We start from the raw sequence: 12,065 nt of genomic DNA, 5'->3' as shown, positions 1-12,065 counted from the left end.
AAGTCTAGACTTCATTTTTAAGTCACTAGACTGATAACTTGCGTTCAGTGAACACTTTCTTGTTTTGAATTATTCTGTATGTATTATCTCATCATTCTCACAGAACCTCTGCTATATTGTAAAATAGGGACTATTTTCCCAGTTTAACACATAGTAGGGTCCTGAGGGTTAGAGGCATTAGGGCATGTTAAAGGTGCCGTCAGACTTTGAGTCCTCCTCCCCCACTAGATCCCTGTCCTTTTATCCATTACACCGTTTAAGAAAGAAATTCTCAGTGAACAGTTGGGACCACTCACTATGGCTCCTTGGGACCATAAGCGTTGATTCATAGAGCTAAAAGTTTAAAGGGAATGGATTGGTAGTTGAAAGACCTGCCATTAAAAGGCAGCATATACTTTTTTAAAGATTTTATTTATTTACTTTTAGACAGAGGAAAAGGGAGATAGAAAGAGAGGAAGAGAAACACCCGTGTGTGGTTGCCTGTCACACTCCCCTGCAGGGGACCTGGTCCACAACCCAAGCATGTGCCCTGACTGGGAATCGACCCAGCGACCCTTTCATTCATAGGCCCATGCTCAACCCACTGAGCTATACCAGCCAGGGCAAAAGGGGGCATATTTAATAGAAGATTGGGAAAAAAATTTGAGGCAGCAATGTTTCTCTAAGATGATGACAAAATATGAGTATAACCTGCATGGTGGTGAGTTGGCTTCCATCAACAATTGTCTCTGGATGAAATTCAAGTTAGAAAGGGAAGAGAAGGGCAAAGTGATTTCAGAAAAAAACAAAATAAAACAAAACCTTACCTTTTTCAGAGGTCAAGCATATTTGATAATTTTAGTTAAATAGATGATAAATTTGAACAAAAATAAATGCAATTGTATTCTATTATATTGTAGATTAATCATCAGGAAAACAATCCTTAAGACAATAGTTTTGGGAAATAGTAATATCACTGAACAAGGAAAAGACAAAAATGGAAATTAATGCATTTGACTAGTCAGAACTTCTAAATATGGATAAACAGCTAATACTCATGGTGATTACTTTCTAACTTTAATTTGCTCATTAGTTGTGAAGAAAGTAGTAGCAACACAAATCATAGGCCATGCAGCTATTGAAAATGTTTTAATAGTGCCAATGTAACCGGGGGCACTGGCATTGTGACTTGCTAGCTGTATAACTTGGATGTACTCACTCTCTCTGCACCCACTTTCCTCACCTGTGTAATGGAGGATAAAGATGCCTCTCTAACAGGTTCCTGTGATATTAAATGAGTTAGTGCCTGTGCAACACCTAAAACTGTGTTAGGCACAGTGTGAGTGCTCAGTAAGAACCCCTTTATCTGATAACCCACGCGTTCACTTCCTGGCATGTTTCTCCCTCTCTAATACGCCGTTTCCCCGATACTCCTCTGCCCACAGACTAGACTGCGCATGCCCTAAATTGTCCTGTGTTTTGCCACGGTGCTCCTCTCGTCTGGTGCTTGTTTGTTATTTCACACTTGAAGGCTCTACTCACCCTTCCTTATTTGTTGGGCTCCCACTTTTCCTTCAAAGACCAGCTTCTAAGCCTTCTCTTCTCTTCCAAGCTTTTTCAGATCCCACGTTCAAAATTCATTCATTGCTCCGTCCTGCTCCTCTAGCGTGGCTCCTATCTCTTTTTACTGATTCACCACGTTCATTACGCGCCTGCTGTGTTTCGGGCCCAGTATGGTAGTTATATCACGGTAAATTAGATGAACAAATGTCATGGAACTTGTGTTGTAGTACTTGCGCAGGAGTTTACCCCTTTAGGCTGTATCTTTGTATTTGCAAACACCACTTTTAAACCACAAATACCTCATTATGGTAATCCTGCCTTCTCTCAAGCTTTCTTGCTGCTTGCCTAGCACAATGTTTTGTACATGACAAATATGCAATACATATTCATTAAGTGAATTAATGAAAAAAGCCTATGGAAATAATAATTTTTTTACAATATAGAAGTGAGATTCATTTAAAAAAACCATTAGATCATGAAAAATAACTTCATATTTTCTGTGCACCTACATTATTGCAATCTCCCTTTTAAATTTCTACTCTCTTCTGTAGAAAGGTATCAGAGGCTAGTATCAGAGGCTTTGGACACAGCCATCTTATTAAAGATAATATCTTAAGTGAAAAGACAAAAGTTCTTTTCTGAATGAAAGCCAAAAGAACAGTAAGGAAACTATTTAGGCATAACATGTATTTCAGTTAGTCAGCATCCCCAGAACCTTTTAATTTGTCCACGAGTAAATAAATAAAAATGGAATCAATTAAAAACATGGGCATCAGTGGGAGAGAATATTAATACTGCCCAGCTTTTTTAGGATAAGCCCTCAACTCCCTGGCCCTTCAATTATTGTCCTTGATAGGCAAAACCACAACCATGGTTAAACCCAACCCTTTGCCTACTCCATACCTGCACCATTGTAGTTGAACATAGCTGGAAAAAAATTCCCACCAAAAGGATTCTGTTTAAACTTATGATCCTTAAATAATATTACACACCATTTCCCCGGTCCATTGAGTGTCACACTCTCTTGTAGAACTGCACACAACTTTTCTCAGATTTTCTGTGTTTCTTGCCAATTCTTACTCTCAGCCAATGACCTTGCTTCAAATTTTATTGAGGACAAGAGGAGACAGAAGAGAACTTTACCAATTTCCAGTATTGCATCTGCTCGCTGGCTGCATCCATGCTCAGATTCTCTGCTTTCCCTCCTCCTACTATGTGACAAGCAGTCTGTGCTCCCACGCGAGGCCAATTCTTTTCCTCATGCACTGGATCCTGGCCTTCTCACCTTTCAAGGATGTTCTTCCCAAGACTCTCCTTTCAGTCACCTGCATCATCATCCTTCCTCTTTCTACCGGGTTATTCCTATCAGCCGACCAAAGTGCTGCTATTTTCCTCTTCTGTTTAAGAGAGTCTCTCTTGATACCACTTCCCTTCCAGCTCCTGGCCCATTTTTCTAGTTACCCAGCAAAACTTTTTGAAAGATCTGTCCTTTTCTTCTTTCCTAAAACAAAGCTCCTATACATGTGAGGATTCTTCTGCTAGCAGAGGAAAAGCTACCAACATTTTCCCCCTTTATCCTCTCCTCTTTTTTCCTTCATTCTTTTTTATTCTTATTGCAATGTGCTCACAGAGCCTGGTGTAGTCAACATGATAATGCGAAGCTTCACCAGAAGGTGTCGCTATCTAACACATAATATACTGAAAACTTAATCTTGGACAAAATATCTCCAATAATCACTTCTTTGAGTTTGGAATCGTACCTGTTGAGTATTGACATTTGTTGATGGGTGTGGTAGTGAGGGTGGTGACTCTGCAGCTAAACAGACCTTTTGGGGTAGGGCTGAGACAGCACGGTGGGATGGACTCCCATTGGTCTGGGAAGTTCTCATGAAAGGCTGGACAGATGGAAAATATTTAGGTGGGCGGGAAGTAGGATTGTGTACCCATGGGCAGGGCAGCTTGCAGCGGGCAAAGGAAAGTGGTCAACCCTAAAGGTTTGAATTTGGGGTTTAAATTAAATTTCTTAAGCCACTGTATCCTGGTGCTGACCCAGATCCTGCAACCCGGTACAGCTATATCATAGCTGTAAGTTTAGAACGTCCCAGTTATATAGAAAGGGAAATTAATGAAATGACTGGATTCAACTAGTGAATTCAAACATTACTTTATCGTAAGAAAAAGTTAAATCTGGCCAAGGGTGGAGTGGCAGCTCTGAAAGGCCCCCAGTAGGGCCTTGGACCCTTCATTTATTGTGTGAAAGTCAGGTTGCCTAAGCGTTGCTTAAGCGTGTCTACTAGCTAATGTGAAGGTTAACCCTTCGATCAAAAGCATCTTTTCCACTTTAGGTTCTAGGCTTATACCCGTGTGGCCTTGGTGTTGACTGATATCCTGGAAGCCATCACAGGCCACACCATCTCCTTGTCCTATCACTACAGAGTGTGTTTTCATCCTTTTGGCATCAAAGTTAGCCTCCAGTCACAGGCTGCTTACAAAGTTTCAGGTCTCAGCTGTGCCCGAGAATGAGTTTCTTGGCTGCTTACATATTAAAGTGGATCCTTGCTAACCCATTTGGATCATTTCTCACTAGCTCTTTCTTCTAGAATAATATTTTCTAGCCATCCATCTCTGCAGGATTACAATATAGGATTACTGTATGCAAAGAGCGACAGTAACAGACAACAGGAAAAGGAGCACGGGGCTTTCACAGAAGCACTGTTATGAAAGCAACAGCCACTGATGTAAGCACTTAGCGAACCCATTATTTTTCCCCAAGGGAAAAGGCTGTAAGGTCTTAATGAGCAAATTAACAGCAGAGAAAAAAAGTTACTGGAATTCCTATAGAACAAAAAAATCTCCGTTTGAAAAACAGACCTCTGTAGAGAGAAAGTGGATAACATTTCAGGACCAAATCAATAAATGAAAGTTTTAAAAATTAATAATTTAGCCTTTAAACTTCCCCAACCTTACCAAAAAAAGAGTGAGTGGTTGTGACTTTATGCAAATGCGCAGCTTGTTTGTGATTTTTTATATCTGTTCCACGACCCCCCCCATTAGTAGAAATGCTCAGTTACACACCTGAAAATTTTTCTCCACAGAGCAAGGGTGACTAAATGTACATGATGCTTAGCATATCTGAATATAGCCTCAAAAATTTTGGAGATATTCTGGGTACTCTATTTAATGCTGTCCCAGAAAATTGCACAGATTTTTAAGCTCACTGTTTTCTGTGGGAACATAGGAGCTTCCGTACTTTGCTTTCCCACCTCTCTTCTTACATGCAGTTCCCAATAATCTCACACAACGCCCACTCCAGTGAAAGTGTGTTGGAATAAATGATAGACAAGAGGATCACAGAAATGAAGGAAACTCCCAGTGATTTTCTTTCATAGAATTTCTTTCTTTCATTCTCTTTCATTTCTTTCATATGAAGAGAATAATCTCTCACACTGGTCAGCATGCAGACTGCTGGGTGACCGATGATGCCTGGGGTGACCGCTGCACCATTGCCCTACCGGAAGCTTTTGAAATCTTGGATGCCCAAACCGGCATTTGCTCAGCACCACCCCCCTCTCCTGAGGGTGAAAATCAGGGTTCCCTTCTCTCAAAGAATTAGAGCAGTTGCATTATCTTTCTTCTCATTACAAAAATTTAGCCATTAGTACACTTGATGTATCAGAAAGGAGAGGGCTGAAACCTTGGAAAACCATTACAAGAAATAAAAGTGCTAACTCCTATTTTCTATTCTTGCTCTATACATATGTATTAAGTCCTGCTTCTGCCTCCCTGCACCATTAAAAAAAGAGGAAGAACCAAATTAATAGGTACGATGCTAAGAAATTTTGCTGATGGCATATGCAGGTTGCTGAGTGGGTAGGAACAATACTGAGTTGAAGAGTGATGTAGAAAACAGGAAGGGTCTCCTCTCTTTTGTGACCACAGCAGGTGGCCCTCTGAGAGAGTGCACTGGGGAGCTCTCCGGGAGTGGTAAGTGTCAGGGAGTGGAGAAACAGGACGTCTGCAGGGCCTTGGCTTTACCTGTGCCCAGAACAGAAGTGCGTGCTAACTTCTGTCCTCTTGGTGGGGAGACAGAGGAGGGCATATTGGGAAGGGGAGGAGTGTTATCAAAAATGAGCGGTCTCTCTGTCCTGAGAAAGAGAAGCATGAGTGAGGCGCTTGCCACGGGGTGTCTTGAAGGTCTCATACATGGTCATAATGCAGCCTCATGGCTGAAGTCCACTCACTGCCAACTGTCAGTTCCAGAGGTGCTGCCCCTATGGCAATTCTAGGGCCACAGGAATGCCCTGGACTCTCACGTGCCCTTGAGGTCTGCAGTGCTGGGTCAGGGGTCGTGAGAAACCACAGGAGCAACACTGTTGCTTCTTCGCGGAATGCTAAATTTACTTGAGAATTTTAGCAGAACAGTTTAAAACGATAAGGATTGTAAATGCTTTTCACATGAATACATAAGCAAAATCAGCAAAATCCTTTCTTCCCTAAATAAGCCAGTCTTGAAAGTTAGAAGAGTAGGATATTTCTATAAGCTGTGATTAACTGTAAAGTATATTACTTAGAAAAAAATGGTGAGTAGGGTAGGCTTAGTGCTGAGGTCAGTTTGAAGAAAACAGGATGTGAAACAGAATGAGAACAATTATGTTCAAGTTGCCGGCCTGCTTAGCTGAACCTCGTTTTCAGGAGTTGACAGAGACACCAGTGCTTTCTCCAGCAGCCAGACTGTTTCAGCCGCCTCACAGTGTCCTGGCTGGGCAGCTACCTTCTCTGTATACACGTAGGACAAACCCCATCAAGCCACTTTTTTTTGGTAAGTATTCTTTAGTTCTAAAAAGGCCCCAGACATGATATTTATAGTAATGTTCTGATTAACTTTTCAATATCTTAAAACAATATATATAGGGGTTAAGAACAGATGTCAGACACACACATTTTTATTCTTATACATGCATATGGCTCAGGTGTGTGAGGAAAGGACTGTTTTGGCAATTAAACAAAGCCTTGAGGTATCCAGCAGACTGTGTTAACTGCCTTTGTGAGCACAAAGGAGATGTACAATGTGCAATGTGAAACTTCAAAAGTGAACATTAAGAAAGCCTATACTTAAATGTCTTTTGGCCTCTATGTTGCTCAACCACACCTCTGTTCTCCTCTACTTGTGGCTCTCTTTCCCCCAAATCCCTGTTTATTCCTAATGTTCCACCATGCCAACATCTCTTTGCTGCCTCCAAGTTCTCATATTTCACCCCAATGTATTACACAAATGATTTTCCAAAATAAGAACATTTTCCCCTTTAATAGAAATTCTACCATCAATAGTTAAGATCATTCCTTCAACCCACTACCCCAAAAAACATCCTTGCATTTACTTAAATTCTACAAACCTTTTTCATTGCTTCTTCTTCTTAATTTTTACCCATGATGTGTTTTTTTTTTGCACCATCTCCATATATTTCAGAATATGAGTTTATATGAATATCCAGGTGATGGATAAGAGATTCAGAAGGGAATTTTACAAGTAACTCTGAAATAGGTGGACAATGGGTTGTAATGGAACCTCACGAATGTAGGGGTGTTACAACTGGCAGGGCATTTCTATAGCCTGGCTTGACCAAAGGAGGAATGACGTGGAAACCGGAGGGTTGGGCTGGAACAGTATCAGGTCATGCACAAGCCAGAGGCAGATTCAGTTCATGACCCGTTTGGAGGTGGGTGCTGAGACAAGTAGCAGGAATTCAGAGACCTACCAAGAGCCTATAATTTTTCCCCCCAAATCAGGAGGAAGCTGGGGTACACTAAGGAAATCCCAGGGGACAGGAATGTGGATTTGCTTATGGCACACATTAATGATATGTGCCCTGTTCCTCCTGGTTCCAGCTGTGCCGGTTCCAGGAGGAAACGTGGGCTATAATTCCTATAACACCCCTATAATTCCCAGGGGTGCAGTATATTTGGGGCATATTTATCTTGTTAGATTCTTAAGTACTCATATCAGAATCAGCTCTAATTTAGCCCAGCATCTTTACTTTTTGAATCTTTTTGCTGCTTGTGATTCTAATATTATAAACCATGAAATACACTACTCTGTAGTTTTAGTGCTCTCCTGTGAACCTGATCTTGGACTGTGCTGAGATTTCTGAGTCAAGAGAATGACATGTACAGCACTGGTGCAAAATTGCCACAATGAATGGCATTTTAACTACTTAAGGACAGCATAAGTGGGGCAGTTTACACAGAAACTTTTGCAAATCTCTGCCTGTTAAACTTTCTGATGCTTAAGGACCTATCTCAGTTCATGCAGAGAAGAAAGTTAAACTCCACTTTGAGGACCTGTGGGTCTGAAGTTACACTAAGATAGCTCTGCCTTCTAAAGCCACTTCCTGAACTTGGCAAGTAATTTCTATATGCCTCAGATTTCTAACCTAAAAAAGGGCATAACAATAATTCTGACATCATAATTACACATTAACGTTTACATGTGATATAGCTTCATTTTGTTTTGTTTTAAAGACTAAATGAGAAAATAGATGTCATGAATTTTGTGGAAGGCCTGGCACATTGGTAGCTGTTATTACTATTTAGTACCTTTGTATTTACTCTGAGGTTTAGGGTTAGGGATGAGAAGGAGATAGGATTGCCTGATATAGCAAATAAACTATAGAACCCCCAGTTAAATTTAAATTTCTGATAAACAGTTAATAATTTAATAGTATAGGTATGTCCTGTGCCATAATTGGGACATAGTAAAAACAAACAAAATACCACTACTAAAAGACAAAGATTGTCACACACTGCATTGAACAAAGATCCCACTACATGTTGTTTTAATAAATACCTCTAAATAGAAAGATATAGAGGTGAATTAAAAAGATGGAAAAAGTTATAATATGCAAATACTAATCAAAGGGAAATTGATATAGTTTTGTTACTGTAAAATAAAGTCAGAGGTCTGCTGGTAAATGCTTAATAACCAACTCTTGGGAATGGATGAGAAGGCTTGTTTTGTAGCATTTGCAATTTCCACATGTGAATTTCCACGTGTTTCCCCTCTGGCTGGTTTCAAGCCGCTAATGTGATATTATTGAACACTGAGTTGAGAAGAAATTGTGCAAGGGTGCCCTGAAAGTTAATATGGGCCAGTTCCAGCACCCAAGCAGATAAGTTCCTTTCTCAGAACACATTACAAAGAAGAAGACAATAATATCATAATGATAAAAATAAAAGTTACCAGAAAGATGTGACAAGTTATAATTTCATGTACTTAAAAATAAACCTCAAAATATATAAAATAAAACAAACATTGACAGAACAATAAAGTAAAATCAACAATTACAGCAGGTAGATTTTAAGAGATCTTTTTTTTTTAATTGATAGTAGAAGCAGATAAAAATCAGTGAAGACTATTAAACATAATTGAACTTGAGCTAATGAATACATGGAATATTATAAAACAAAAAGATATGTTTATATTAAATATGAAATATACACTTACTTTTAAGCATGGGGAAAAATAATGACTATGTGAGGTTTGTCTGGAAAAAGTCCAGCCATCATTAATATAACAAGAATGGTTCTCATGACACAGGTGTAACCAGGTAGCCAAGGAGAGTGGACTGAAATACACGTGTATGAACAATGACAACTTCAATGTACCAGTCAGTGGGGGCAGTAGATGCCATTGAGTAAGCATGTGTACTGTGTGGACATCACTTTCAAAATGACTGTGTGAGCTAAGCAATGATTCTGCATCCAATTTTGCATTAAGCTTGAACATTCCTCTGCAGAAACTATTGAGATGATTCAGAAGGCCACAGCTATGTGCAATTGGTGATTGGCAGCTTTATCAGAACAACACGCCTGCTCATGTACCATGTCTTACATAGAGTTTTGGGTGAAACATCAAATCACCCAGGTGACTCAGCCCCCTACAGCCCAGATTTAGCACCCTAAGACTTCTGGATTTTTCCAAAACTAAAACCACTTTTGAAAGGCAAAAGATTTCAGACAGTCAATGAGATTCAGGAAAATATGATAGGGCAGCTGATGACAATTGGGAGAACTGTGTGAGATTTCAAGTTGCCTACTTTGAAGGGGACTGAGGCATCGTTGTCCTATGTACAATGTTTCCTGTATCTTCTCTTCTTCATAAATGTCTCTATTTTTCATATTACATGACTGGATGTATATCTTCTGGACAGACCTTGTATCTACTGGACTAAAAGACCTGTACATTATGTTCTCATAGTAACAGGGAAATAAGCTAAAAAGCAATTTTAAAAAACAACTGGAAGCCCAGAAATAAACCATGCCTTTTAGTCAATTCATACTTGAAAAAAGAGGCAAACACATAGAATGGGATAAAGATAGCCTATTTAATAAATGGTGTTGGGAATATTGAACAGATATGTGCAAAAACATGAAACTAGGCTGACCTTCTTACATCACATGCAAAAATAAACTCAAAATGGATTAAAGACTTACAGTGTGGTGATTGCTTGAGGAGGGGTGTATAAAGGGACTAAAAGGTAATGGAAAAAATAAAATTAAGGTTAAATTAAGAAAAGACTTAAATGTTGGACTTGGAACCATAAAAATCCTAGAAGAAAACATAGGCAGTAAAATCTTGGACATTTTTCATAGCAATATTTTTTCCTGCTGTATCTCCTCAGGCAAGGGAAACAAAAAAAATTGCCAAATGGGACTACATTATACTGAAAAGTTTTTGCACGGCAAAAGAACCCATCAACAAAATAAGACAACTCACAGAATGGGAGAACATATTCACCAATGATACATATGATAAGGGGTTAATACCCCAAATTTATAAAGACCATATAAAGCTTAACACCAAAAAGACAAGCAATCTAATTAAACAATGGAAAAAGGACTAAACAGAAGCTTCTCCAAAGAGGATGTGCAGATGGCCAATAGACACATGAAAAGATGCTAATTGTCACTAATCATCAGAGAAATGCAAATTAAAACCACGATGAGATGTCACCTCATGCCTGTCAGAGTGGGTATCATTAGTAAATTAACAAACAAGAAGTGTTGGTGGAAATGTGGAAAAAAGGAACTCATAGTGCTCTGTTGGTGGGAATGTAGACTGGGGCAGCCACTCTGGAAAACAGTATGGAGTTACCTCAGAAAAATGGATTAAAAATGGAGTTGCCTTATGATTCCACTATTCCACTTCTGGGAGTTTATCCAAAGAAGCCCAAAACACTAATTTGAAATAATATATGCACCCCACGTTCATTGCAGCCTTATTTGTAATAGCCAAGATTTGAAAGTAGCCCAAGTGTCTATTAATAGTTAAGTGGATAAAAAAGCTGTGGTACATTTACACAATGGAATACTACTTAGCCATTGAAAAGATGGACATCTTACCCTTTGTGACAACATGAATGGACCTGGAGAACATTATGCTAAGTGAAATAAACCAGTCAGAGAAAGACTAGTACCATATGATTTCACACATATGTGGAATCTAATGAACAAAATATGCTAACAAAAGAGAAACAGGGTGATAGAGAGCAGGCTAATAGGTGTTGAGAGGGAAGGGCTTAGGGGGTAGATGGAGGGATTGAGCAAAAAAGTAAAAACAAAAGAGAAGAACTTCATGGACACAGATAACAGTGTGGTGATTGCTGGGATTTGGGGTTGGTGGGGTGAAGAGAGGAAGAGGAAGGTATAGGTGGGATAAGTAGTGATGTATAAAAATGCTTGACTTGGGGCAGTGAACACACAATACAATACACAGATGAAGTGTTGTAGAATTGTGCCCCTGAAACTTGTAATATTTTAACCAATGTCACCCCAATAAATTCAATAAAAAGAAAAAAATATGTAAATTAAAAAACTGGAAAACCCCATATGTTTGGAAATGTTGAAAAACACCTTAAATTAACCCATAAATCAATGAAGAAAACACGCTGGATATCAGAAATAACTTTATCAGATAATAATGCATAATAAAACTTGTGGGATATAGCTAAATCTGGACTTGCAATGTAAATTTATCCCATTAAAAAGCCTATTTTAAGAAAGAAAAAGCTAAATATTAATAAGCTAAGCATCTATCTCAAGACATTAGCAAAAGTAAAAAATAAATTCAAAGAATAGAAGATAAGAGTAGAGATTAATACAGTATAAAAGAGAAGATAGCATTAAAGAGACGAAAAGGTAAGATAAAGGCCAACAATTTTTCCTTTGAAAATACTAATAACAAAGTCAAGAAACAAGATTGATTAAATAAGAAAGAAAAGACACAATTAACCATTATCAAGATTGAAAAAGGAAGACATAAAAAAGAGGACATCATTATACTTTCTACAGATGTGAAAAACATAAGAGGATATTATAAATAATATTTTTATAATTAATTTGAAATTTTGTATGAAATTTATATAAATAAATTATAGAAAAATATTTTACCAAAACAATATAAAAACTGGGAAGTCTAATTATTATTATATACTTAAAAATATGAGTTAGTGTCAAATATCTTTCCC

General features: G+C 38.6%; 1 protein-coding gene across 2 annotated transcripts in view; it reads right to left on the bottom strand.

Annotated features, from left to right (window-relative positions):
* Positions 1 to 12,065, bottom strand: part of IMPG1 (interphotoreceptor matrix proteoglycan 1) — a 118,558-nt gene that overhangs the window by 95,343 nt on the left and 11,150 nt on the right. The window lies entirely within an intron of this gene.

This window comes from Sturnira hondurensis, unplaced genomic scaffold (genome assembly GCF_014824575.4).
Source record: "Sturnira hondurensis isolate 20B ecotype Veracruz unplaced genomic scaffold, ASM1482457v3 Scaffold0022136, whole genome shotgun sequence".
NCBI lineage: Eukaryota > Metazoa > Chordata > Mammalia > Chiroptera > Phyllostomidae > Sturnira > Sturnira hondurensis.
The sequence above is the reverse complement of the archived record's forward strand: the minus strand, read 5'-3'. Positions and strand labels throughout refer to the sequence as shown.